General features: G+C 38.0%; 1 protein-coding gene across 5 annotated transcripts in view; it reads left to right on the top strand.

Annotated features, from left to right (window-relative positions):
* The window catches only part of RAPGEF4 (Rap guanine nucleotide exchange factor 4), a 330,697-nt gene that overhangs the window by 116,107 nt on the left and 202,314 nt on the right, over window positions 1–12,276 (top strand). The window contains exon 1 of one of the 5 annotated variants that reach the window (XM_027557507.1): window positions 8,031–8,213. The exons of 3 other annotated variants lie outside the window; for them this stretch is intronic. The gene's annotated coding sequence lies outside the window, so the exon portion shown is untranslated. Of the gene's footprint in view, window positions 1–8,030; window positions 8,214–8,375; window positions 8,456–12,276 lie in introns of those variants that run through there. One more of the 5 variants, XM_027557504.1, reaches the window with a different exon arrangement.

The raw sequence follows: 12,276 nt of genomic DNA, 5'->3' as shown, positions 1-12,276 counted from the left end.
CACCCGCTCCTACTCGTAGCTTCTTCCTTGACGATTGCCCTGGGTCACCCGGCCTGACCGGAAAGCCAGGAGCGGAGAGGACGGGACTCAGCTTGTGTGTTCCTGAGGAGCACTGGGCTGGAAGAGTGAAGACCCAGGAGGCTAAACCAGGAGAGGTGCTCCATGTGGAGAAGAAAACAGGTGGTTCTTTGAGGGCTTTTCTGCTTGCCAGTGCTGGTGGCTGGGGTCTAATCAGAGTCCCATTACAGATACTGGGACAAAGCATTAAAGAGAGAAGTGATGTACTTATGTCTAGTCTCAGAGAAGACTTGAAGCTTTCAAAATAGTCTGTAATTATTATATTGTTCTGTAGGAGCAAATACACAAGTATAATCTACTTTAATAGGATCATGCTTTAGCCTTGTCCATCTCAGGATAGTTCTGGAGATTTTCCTCCCTCTCTGGGCACCATTATTTCCATATTTATCGACTGGGGCCCATTGGTTTGCTCCATCGTACACATGTATGTTTGGTTGGTGGCTAGCATAGCTGTGGAGGCTCTCCTATGGGTCACCATGTTCCCCTAACCCCTAGGAAGAACTCTTAATCCGTGTGGGCTACAGTCTGCTGGTTTCCCTTTCTTAATGGTAGAAAAAATTTGAGATGCTAGTTGGAGAGAAATTACCTTTGGTTTGGGTTGGTTCTAATTTTGCTTAGCATCCTTACCATTTAAAATACATTAGTGCTTGAGGCACCCCAAATGCATTATATCAATACTAAATTCATGCACAGAAATATTTCTCTTTGAGCTTGTTCCAATGAGAATACAGTTATACCTGGTCCTAATCTGGTGAATCAAAAAGCAGAGCGTACGTTAGTTTTTTTCCCTTCTTGGCACTTTGCCTTTTAATTCACACAGGATGCCTTCTGTTGGGTTAGTAGTTTCATTTTAGTATAGAAATCAAGTTTAATTAAAGCTTACTTGCCATTTAAAGTAATAATTTGTTTGACTTAGCATTCTTAATTACCCCAAGTAAATTGCCTATAGAGGCTCACCTAATTCATTTGTTTGCTCAAATTATTACTGTCATTTGCATATTTTGAACGACACCACTTTAATGAAACACCAGGGTGGAGTCAGGGCAGATGATACTTTCTGTGGCAAATGCTAAGGAGATGATCTTTCTGCCCTAGTCTGTTTGTTCAGCTGGAAGGTTTTTATTATCCTACTGAATTTTCACAAAAGATCAAAGTTTTTAAAAGCTTTTGTGTTGGAAAATCATTAGTAATGAAGTGTCTAGGAGGGGGCAAGTAGCAGTATAATAAATGTGAGTAGCATTCGTGTCTAGCCAGGGACTGCTACTTATGTATCCTCATTTAGCTTCTTACAATGCACATAGGTATTCATCTCCTTAATCCCAAGATGTATTCTTGCAGATGTGAGGGTACACGTAAAGGAATCATATTTCTAATGTATTTGAGGAACTTACAATAATTTGTTGGAAAGCTTCTCTGCTATTAGTGGAAAAAATGTGATGTTGAATCCAGGCAACAGTTTTATTATTCTGTGATTATTGTAGCCAGAAATCAATGTTAATAAATAACCACCTCTAGGAGAGGTTTTAGAGAACTTGTCTTGATAAATAGTAAGAAATATTTCTTATAGCCTATCCATTATTTTAGATCTTACATACGGATTTTTATGTATGTAAAAGCCATGAGTGCTCTCGTGACTGTTCTTTGGGAGTTTTTCTTTTTTTTTTTTTAGTGGAGAGGAATGAGGGATACCTTTATGATTCTGGACAGGTTTGCAAGGCAATTTGATTAAATCAGTCTCAGATTTATTGATTCTAAGTAATTCCAGAACCTAATCATTGGTTTACCTATTAAACTTTAGAAACTGATTTATAACTCCCACTATAGAGGGGAAAAAAAACAATATGATAGATCATAGTAGTACACATTGCATTAATTTAAATTTCTCCAGGTTTCCTATTGCCTGACCAAAATGTGGAAAACATTCTAACAAGAGACCTTCATTAGTGTGAATTATATACTAAAAGCATCTCTGAGTGATGTGGCCAGAAAGCACATCTCGAATAGGAAACCTTCCCTCTTCTGTACTAATGGATTATTTGTAGAGAAAGTGTATCTGCATCTTATGGAACACTAGTAATGAGAGTAAATGAATAACAGAGTCACTTTTTGGTGTTTGCAGTCCAGGTTGAAGGTCTGTGATAAAGGCAGGAAGATGACTCTCTTCCGCTCCTTGTCAAACCTACATCCTAGTATATACTCTGTTTATGAAGGCATATCCCCTGGTCCAGCACCAATAGGACCTTTTAGACCCTTTCTCCATCATCGTAAAAAGGATGCTACCCGGGGGCTCAAGAGACCTGCTGTGTTCACTTAGTAACCCTGCAATCTTGAGCAAAAAAGTTATGTCTGTAGACTTCTGTTTCCTTACCTGGAGAGTGGTTGGTTGTCTGTGGATGAATTAAACATTTTCTAAGGTCATTCTGCTTACAATTCTGTACCTCTTGAGATGATGGGTTGTCTCTGATCTGGATTCGTCTCCATGATCTCCACGCATGCAGGGGTAGGAGTAGGGGAAACCAGTTCCTGGATTGGTTCAGAAGTCAGAAAGCGTGAATTAGGGTGAAGTGGGCTCGCAGGAGCATCAGGACCTTCACTGTCTCAGTGCTGTCTATTCTAATGAGCCTACCTGAGAAGACAGACTGGAACTTTGACCTGACCGGGGTTTTTAATTCATCCCCATCAAGTGCGATGCTGGGAGGGATTTTAGGGGCAAAAACATCTGGAATATGCTCTTGATGTCTAAAATAAAACTACCTTTGTTTAAAGAACACAAAGGAAGGGTCCTTTTCATCTTACTTGACTTAGGAAACAAATACTCTAGTGTTGATGCATTTTTTGCTTCTGTAAGGAATTTATTTTTTTAATTACAAAGTAAAAATATCAATATTTTTAAAAATTCAAACTATGCCAAAGATATTAAGTAAAAAATTAAAGTCCTTTCTGCTCCCACTATCTAGGGCTCTCTACTACTAATTAACACTTTTATTTGGGTATTTCCAGAAATTTTTCTATGTACATCGCAATGCAGTTATCATATTTGCATATCTTTTTTGCATTGAAAATTATGTTATAGTGTAAATATACTATTATACAAACTGCCTTTTTTTCACTTCAAGTCTTTCATGGATATTCTGCCAGGAGAGTACTTACATAGGTCACAGCAAGTTATTTTCTCATTAGACACAACTGGATTAGTTTATATAATTTTATACACATAATAGATCACATATAAAATTGTAACTCTGTAGACAGTAACAAACTGTAACAAACAGTCTGACCTCCATAACAAACTTCATCTTCCTATTTTAGGAATGCCAGGACTGATCATTCTCTAGGCCTCCCAAGTATTATTTGCCCTGAACCCTTTCATAACCTTGGAGAAGGAAATGGCAACCCACTCCAGTATTCTTGCCTGGAGAATTCTATGGACGAGGAGCCTGGTGGGCTACAGTCCACGAGGTCGCAAACAGTCAGACACAACTGAGTGACTAACATTTTCATAACCTGGACCACCGACCAAAGATAATCTTTTTCCTTAAAGTAGCCTCTCTTTTAGCTATTCTGACAAATTAATCTGTACTTGTTGTCAATAAGCTAATATGTAACACTCCCAGATTTTATATTTAGATGTATTTAAAAAATTTTTTTAATGCATATAGTGCTTACTAGGTGTCAGGCACAGTTCTGAATTTAAAATTTAAATTCATTTGATTCTGATAACAACTTTATGAGATAGGTACTATTCACTAATTTCAGATTTCTTAACAATTTTTCTATGAGGGCTTCCCTGGTGGCTCAGCAGGTAAAGAATCTGCCTGCAGTGCAGGAGATGCAGGAGACTTGGGTTCTATTCCTGGGTCAGGAAGAACCCTGGGTTGGGAAGATCCCCTGAGGAGGAAATAGCAACCCACTCCAGTATTCTTGCCCGGGAAATCCCGTGAACAGAGGAGCCTGATGGGCTACAAAGGGTCAAAATCAATTAGACACGACTAGAAACAATTGTGTTATCTGCAAACAGTGGAAGCCTTCATTGTCTAAGAAATTTTTTGCCTGATATAGACTTCTAGCTTGACAGTTTTTTCCCGTTGGTGCTTTAAAGGTTTCACTATGTTATCTTCTAGCTTCCATTACTTGTGATGAGAAATTAGTATTGTTTTCTCCTGTTTATGGCATTTTTCCCGGGTTGCTTTCAAGATTTTCTCTTTATCTTTGAATTTAAGCAGTTTGAATATGATGTCCCTTCACATGATTTTTTACTTTGTTTTGTTCTTTATTTATTCTATTTGAAGATTATAAGAATTTTTGAATTTGCAAACTTATGCTGTGTTTTAAACCAAATTTTGGCAAAATTGGATTATCTCTCCAAATTTTTTTTCTTGCCCATTCTTTCCTCTCCAATTTTTCTGGAATTTCAGTTAGAACATGAGGTTTTTTTCATTTTTAAAGTTTTTTTTTCACTTCAGATTGGATAATCTATATTTTTCTGTCTTCAAGTTCACTAATACTTATTACTTTCCTCTGTTTGTTAGGACTAGCCAGTGAAATTTTTTTCAGATATTGTATCTTTTAGTTATCAAATTTCCAATTGGTTCTTTTGTTTTTTGTAATTTACTTTTCTCTGCTGTGAATTTAAAAATATCCTTTAGCACGGTTATAATAACAGATTTAAACTCTGTTTGCTAATTCTAATATCTTCAACATCTCAGAGTTGGTCTCTATGAATTACCATTTCTTTTAAGGACAAGTTACATTTTTCTGATTCTTTGCATAACTAGTAATTTTGGAATGTACTGTGGATACTATGAGTGGAATGTTATAGAGCTTCTGAATTTGGTTATATACCCATCAAGAATACTAAATTTTTTATTTTAACAGGTAATTAACTTGATGGAACTTGAATTCCAAATTCCAAATATGTCTTCCCTGTGACAGATAGTAGCAGAATCTGGTTGGTTCTTTTCACCTTAGCTGGACTGCTTGAAATCTGTTCCACATATATCTAGTATTGGCATCAGCTGTAAATTTTATCAGATTTTATATATTGAGTTTGGAGCTTCCTTTTCTCTCTGTATTTCCTCCTTCATTTTGTCAGCTTCTGTCTTCTCTCTGAACTCTATCCTCTGATTCTCCAACCAGTAAGATGGCAAGTTCTACCTGAGATATAGCGACTCTGCAGAACTGACCAACTGGGCCCGCCCTTAGTTGTAAAGCAGTTTTTAAAAATGGGTAATTTATGGAGAACTGTTCTTCCAAGTGTCAGCCTCCCATGAGTTTCTGCCTGCTCGTGATCACTCTCCAGTGCCTTCAAATAGTAGTTGTTTTTAATATTTTATTTGAAGTTTATAATTGTTATAAACTGAGGTGTTACATACATGACCAGAAGCAGAACTCTCATTATCCCACTTTACAGATAAATTTAACACACCCATGCTACAATAAGTTTAAGTATCTTACCTAAGATCATACAGCTGGTAAATGGCAGAGTTGTGAGTTGAACACAGTAATTTGGTTTCAGAGTCTTAGAATTTCTTCCAAGGGAGGTTTTAATGGTATAAATTATTTGAACAGTGGCGAGAAGAATAGCACATATTGTGGGATTCATGGGCCTTGTGGTGTCAATTCCTAACACACTGGACTATGTCAAGGCTTCATTAGTGGATGCTTCATATGTCTTTGGGACTTTACATTATTTTATGTATGAACATACATACAAGTTGCATGAAAGGATCATGTTGCTCTTGGTTAACTGCACAGTAGATCTTCAAGTTATGAAAAAGCCCATATTTTCATGGTTCTGTGTTGTTGGGCTCCTTGGCCATCTTATTTAGAAACTGATGAAGTTTATAGTTGTTTTGTGATGAAAATAAAGAGAACTTTTGAAAGAGAGTAATATCAACAGTAATATAATGAAAATCTAGGAATTATTTAGGAAGAATCCCATAAACACAGTCACGGAATAGCTGATTTTAAAAAACGTAAGTCTAATTTAGCTCATGTGAGCCACAGACCTTGGAAGCCTAAGAATACCAAGCTTGAGCAATACTTATTTTGGAGTTTCTTCTTAATTGTTTCTCCTTTTCTCCTGTAGCCTGTCAGTTTCAGTTAACATTCATCCAATGTTTAATTTCATCTTATTGTTTTTACTCTTGATTTTATCTTCACTTTGCATGTTTGAGTCTGACTTGCTTCATATTGATTTTGTCATAGTTTATAAGCTGATATGGAACTAATAAGATCTTATTCATGTATGTTACTTTCAAACTAAAAGAAAAGGTCCATATGTTTGCTTTTGGAGTTCTCTCAGCATCCCGTACTGGTGCTCGGATACCATGCTCAGAGCTGACTGGCCAGTAAAGAGCAGGGGTTCAATACTTGATTGATTGATGGTTCTGAATCCCAGCCAGTCAGTTCTGGGAAGGTGGGCTTATCTTCCGAGTGAAGTAAAACTGAGTCCTTGAAGGCTGTGATAAAGATTTTGGCTTTCATCCTAAGAATAACGGGAAGCTATGCAGAGTTTTAAATGACTGAGTGACAAGCCCAAATTTAAAATTTTAAATAATTACCCTGGATGTTTGTGGAGAAGTTCAATATAAACCAGTTCTAGAGTGTAGAAATTCATATAAATGTGAAAATTTTAACCCAGAGATACAATCTAGAATTGATACTCTGGATAGTCTTCAAGGAACCCTCCTGAGTGTGCTGTCTTGACTGCAACTCTGAAAAGAGCTGGGAAGCAGAAAGTTCGAGATTAAAAAATTTTTTGAAGGGGTTGGAGGGGACAAAAGGGCCCAGAATATGAGTATTTTGCGTTTCTGACAACAGACATAGTTTTAATAATGAAAAATTGAAGCAATGCAATTACCAAGGAACCTGAGAATTTAATATTCTAAATCTATGAAAAGTGGCAAGTCTATATGATATGTCTGTGTCATAGTTTATTAATTTTCAAAAGCAAAATTAAAGATGCAGTATACATGTTTAAAATTATTAAAACAATGTTTTAACAAAATACCCCAAAATAAAGATGAAACTTACTATAGTTACCCACACATGCTGCTGCCTAACAGCTGTTGAAGTTTTGTTGCTTCAAATGTGAAAACAAGCCTGGTAGTATTCCAGTAGTTGTTGGAAACCTGAGTTAAAAGCACTGAGGTGCTGCTGCGATGTCAGCATTTTCAAGAGATCAAAAACCTTCCTATGAAAATTTATTGATATGTTTCCTCTTCCCAAACATTTGTGGAGCTGGAGAAAATTTTAAATGTATCTTACAGGAACTGACAACTCGTGAATTACATAGAGCATTGTGCTCCTGCTTCAGCTAGTTTGTTGATAGAAAGTTATAACAAGGTTAATAATTTGTTTGATTTTTTTCCCTTCCATTTTTTATAGGACTTCATGCTTCTTGTGTTCAACTTGCTAAATCATAGCACCCATATTCCACATTAAATTGAACGTTGAAGCATGTATAAAATAAACATTAGTGGGGAAAGGAAGAGATTTCTCAGGGGCAAAAAAAGGCACCGAAAGGTGTGCTGCACCCTGGGCAGTAAGTGGGGGATCAAGTTACTCTGTTGTTGTAAATAGTGTCGATTCTGTATTCTAGACTGAAAAACCAGCAAATGACAGCTTTCTCTAGTAAGTCCTGAGGCCATCGGCCCCGTTTTAGAGAATAAGTCATAAGTAAGCCTCTGAACTAAGACAGTCTCGCTGGTCCTCTCCTTTTGCAATTGTCTTCCAGTCTCAATGGGATACTGAAGAGAAGGCTCCATAGAATAAACAGTGGAATCCTTGTCCGGGAATGACTGCCTGGCAGTTGTTTCATGGAAAACAGGGAGGGGTGGGGGACAACAACCCTTTTCTGTTCACTGGCTCTTTAATTTAGATTACCAATGATAAAGCCCGGGCTACGGCTCAAGAAAGGTAGGATGCAGACGCAGGAACATTAGTGCTAATATGCTGCAGAAAGACGAGATAAATCAGCCCAGCTCTCATACATCACTGAGGGAGAAGCTGATTGCAACTTGACCATGTGCCTGAGTAGTCCCCTCAGTGAGAAGAGCAGAGCATGGATTAAAAAAATCTAGAATGTACCTTTAGGGGCTCCTGCTGAGCTGGACCTGGGAGGAGAGTCTGTTGTAAGTTTCAGCTTGTTTTATCCACGTATTTGCCAGTGTGTTCCCACGCAGGGAGCTTGTTTCTCTTTCTCTGTTTTCATGGAAGCCTCAAGCATGTTTATTTACAGTCCTAGACTTCATTTTGTATAAATGGAATACCAACCTAATAAAGTTCTTAACAGAGAACAGTTAAGCCCAGGGTTTATCCAGAAGAGAAATGTGAAAAAGTGATGTGATCATTACTGTCTATAGCAAGCCTGTGGGTGAGTTTTTGGGGTTTTGGTTTTGGTTTTGTGGGGAGGTGAGGGCTAGAGGGATAGATTTTAAACTGAAAACTCAGTTCTTTTGCCATTCATTTGAAAAGACGGATTGGTAACCCAGCTTTTTACTCCTCCTGTGGTCTTTTGTTTTGAATAACTGTTTGAATATGTAAACCAGACTGCTTGAAACGCATTATATTTTTATGACTGGGATGTTTGTATTGTTTCATATCTGTTATTAGACAAAATAATCATAAAGGGTGTTTTCTATGGACCTTTTTATATTCCAAAATTAAGTACAGATGGTAATTTCCAGCAGTTTTAAAAATTTGTCAATTATTTAATTTAGCATCACTTAAGCATCTGCACAGGGAGAAAGCTGAGATAGTACAGAAACTGAATAAGCATTGATTGCTCGTCTGAATTGCATCTTTAAAGTTTTTGCTTCAAATCTCTGATTTCACAGTTTATTTTTACCAAATTAGATTATCATATTTCATTATCAAGACTGTGAATGGGTGGAACTCTCTCAGATAGCCTACATTTCCCGTTAGAACAGCGCGGAAGGCACTCACTGATTGTTACTCAGAGGGAAATTCTCATGCCGGCTTCACCGAGGAGATTGCTTAAATAATGCATGGGCAAGAGCGAGGCAAGATGGAATTTATGGCCCAGACACTGAGTTCAGGCTTTTGTTCAGAGGAGAGACCACATAAGTGTGAGCTTATAGCATCCACCAAAGCTCCAGGGAAAGGGCGTAACTGAGTGAACTTAGTGGCCACATGGTGCTGTCCACGTTATTTTCAAAACAAGCCTTGAGACAGTCCATTCAAGCCTCCGGTGTGGTTTGAAGTGGGGAGGAAGGGGAAACTGGAAACGTCAGTTGCAAACAGAATCCCCTTCCTGCAAATTCTATGGGACAGACCCAGTGCATGTCATGCAGGGAATGGGGTGGCCCTGGGACTGAGGGGCTGTTGGAGTGATGGGAGACAACATGGCAGTCTTGTTAGGAAAGAATAAACCTTGACCAAACTGCAGCATTCTGTATGCTGTATCTTCCATCTTGTCCTAATTAGAGGAATATGTCTGCTGAATCCTAATCTCTTTAATTGTTGATAGAGCAGGCACGCGATTTGCTATAAATACACACGAGCATTCATTTCTGAAATAATGGCTGTTGCCAAATATATTAGACCAACAGGAGTCCTGGACTGGGGCAGGCTGTGCTGAATAGTTGAGTTTTGGAGGTAATGGACCAGTTGAGAATCATTGCACAGCTGGGCCAGCAGCTGCACCCAGTGCTCTGTCGAGTTCGGCCTCCAATTTCCTTGAACTTGTCCTTGTTTGCCAAAATGTGGAACGTAGCAAGAACTTGTTTCAAAGGAGCCCACCGCAAGTGAAAAAGACCCTTTCCAAGGGGTCTTTGTCGAGGTGTGTAGTCCACAGCAGCAGTGGTCAAATGAGGAATTGGTGAGGCAATGGGAAGTTTGAATAATCATAAAAATAAAAACCAAAGATAAAATTGTAGAGTGAGGTAAGCTGGCAGAAGCCCAGTGCACTTTAAAAGGCTGCAATGGGTCGTCACTGTCCTAACTAAATGATATATGGAAAAATCCCATAATAATATCCAGCAATAGTTATCTTGTTGTTAGGGAAAAATAAATAGGTCTGTGGCTGGAAGGCAGCCCAGTAATCTCCACGTCTTTTTTTTTCCCAACAGTGTATTGTTCTGATATTCTTTGGGACTGGGTTAGGAGGAAGTGCCAGAGCCCTTTATATTAAGAAGCATCCTACGACAAGCCAGAAAGAGACTAGCAAACTCCTTCCATTCCTTGGTCCTGGCTTGAGCAAGCATTTATTTAGCATGTGCTGTATATCCAGCATGTACTAGATGCATACTCTGACCAATTAGATTATAAATTCTTTGAGAGCAGGCTCTGATTTCTACTTGTCTGGTGTAAATCCCATCTCTTGCCAGTCATTGCCCTTGATGTAATAATAATTGTACATATGTCTAATTCTTTGACTTTAAAGAGAGTAAATATCAAATCTCCATTCTGTTAATGCTTTATTTTTCTGTTACGACACAGACAAGTCTTCCCTCTTCAAATTTAAGGGCCAGTGACTGGAACACTTACAAGTTGGGTGATTTGGGACAAGCTGCTTAACCTTTGGGCAAGTCAGCTTCCTCATTTATGACATGAGGAAAGTCACATTTATCATGCAGGACTGTGAGAATTAAGAGGTGTGCCTAAATGCATAGGAGATGCTTTCCCGCCCTCACAGGATATTTTAAGCAGGATAATGGACCATATGGACTGAGTGTGTGGCGGGGCATGGGGATGGGTGTGGAGAGGGGAGGAGGGTGCAGGAAAGCTGGCTGGGAGAGTGTAAAAGAACCTTCGATGGCCTGTGACAGGATAGTGCCAGTGGGAAGTCAGAGAAAAAGATGGACCTAAAATAGATTTTAAAGGGAAAATTGACAGAATGTGGCAGCTGATTATATTAAAGTAGGGTAAAGAGAAAGAAGGAAGATTATAAAGAAGAAATAGTCATGGTGCTGAAGGGGAAAAGATTATGGGTTTGTGATAATGGCAAGGTATCATGTGTGTGTGTTCTCCAAAACTCAAAAAGCTAAAACAGTGTAGTCCTTCAGGGACTTAAAAACTAAGAAAACAGAAGCGAGAAGAGAAAATTGGAGTGCCTAGTTAACTTATGTAAATGGAAGTGAAAAAAAATCAATAATAAACCAATAATACTGAACTATTGCTGATAATAGAGTGAGAATTCAAAGGAATTGCTTAAAATGGCAAATCTCTGTTTGGAGTTTTTCCCAGACAAGACCCACAATCATCAAATAATAAGGCTCTTCTGCAGTCTTGGAACTTATTTAAGTTTTCCTGAGTCAAAAAAAAAAAAAAAATGCCACTGAGGGGATACAAATAGTGTCAGGGTTGGGAAGAAAAAGAGCATGAGGAATGGAAATTCTCAAAATAGCTTGGTTTTAAAGAGGAGATGGGAGCCAAAAGATGGCTGGTTGATCTTTCAGAATTTAACCATTCATTGTGACTTTTCAGAAAGTTTGGCAACTGTTTTTCCTGAAATAACTTATTGTGATTTTTCAGGAAATTCAAGCAGGAATTGAGACTATGCCAAACCCCAGCAAATAGGTTGTAGTCCAAAAGTTCCTTTTCAAATCCTTCATCAGAACAGTACTGTAAACATCTTTGGGCTACTTTTCAAAAGTCGACCCAACTCATCCTGCTGTAGAAATCGTGTACCTTTGTAATAAAATATTAATAGCAGAAAGACTTATGTTAATAATTAAAATATAACCAATAGTCTAAGAATGGAAAATGTGTAGAATGCAAGTACTTGGGAAAATGCAGTTTGATTATAAGAAGGTATGGGCTGTGACTATTTTTAAATGTATCCATTTTCACTGACTGTAAGAGACTTTGACTTCTTTAGTTTTGAAATGTAAGGATTTCCTGGTCTTCATTGCAGACATATCATGAATTTCATCTTTAGTGATATCTGCTATGGCCAGGATTATTTTCACCAATTGAAAATGGAAAGTGAATGAGGATGAGAGATAAAGGAGAAAGAAAGAAACTTATGGTAGCTAGGGCAAAAGTTTATAAACAAAGAGGAACAGCAGGTTTAAAGAATGAATGAGAAAGATATTACATGCAGGGAACTTTTTTTCTTTTTAAATTAGCTTTTATTGGCATATAGTTGCTGTACAGTGTTGTGTTCTCTATTAAGGGAGTTTTGAACATTGAAAAGAGGAATATGTGCAGCCCTCCAGGTTCCTTATCGGC

Source organism: Bos indicus x Bos taurus, chromosome 2 (assembly GCF_003369695.1).
Source record: "Bos indicus x Bos taurus breed Angus x Brahman F1 hybrid chromosome 2, Bos_hybrid_MaternalHap_v2.0, whole genome shotgun sequence".
Lineage (NCBI taxonomy): Eukaryota > Metazoa > Chordata > Mammalia > Artiodactyla > Bovidae > Bos > Bos indicus x Bos taurus.
This window is presented reverse-complemented; position numbering and strand designations above follow the sequence as displayed.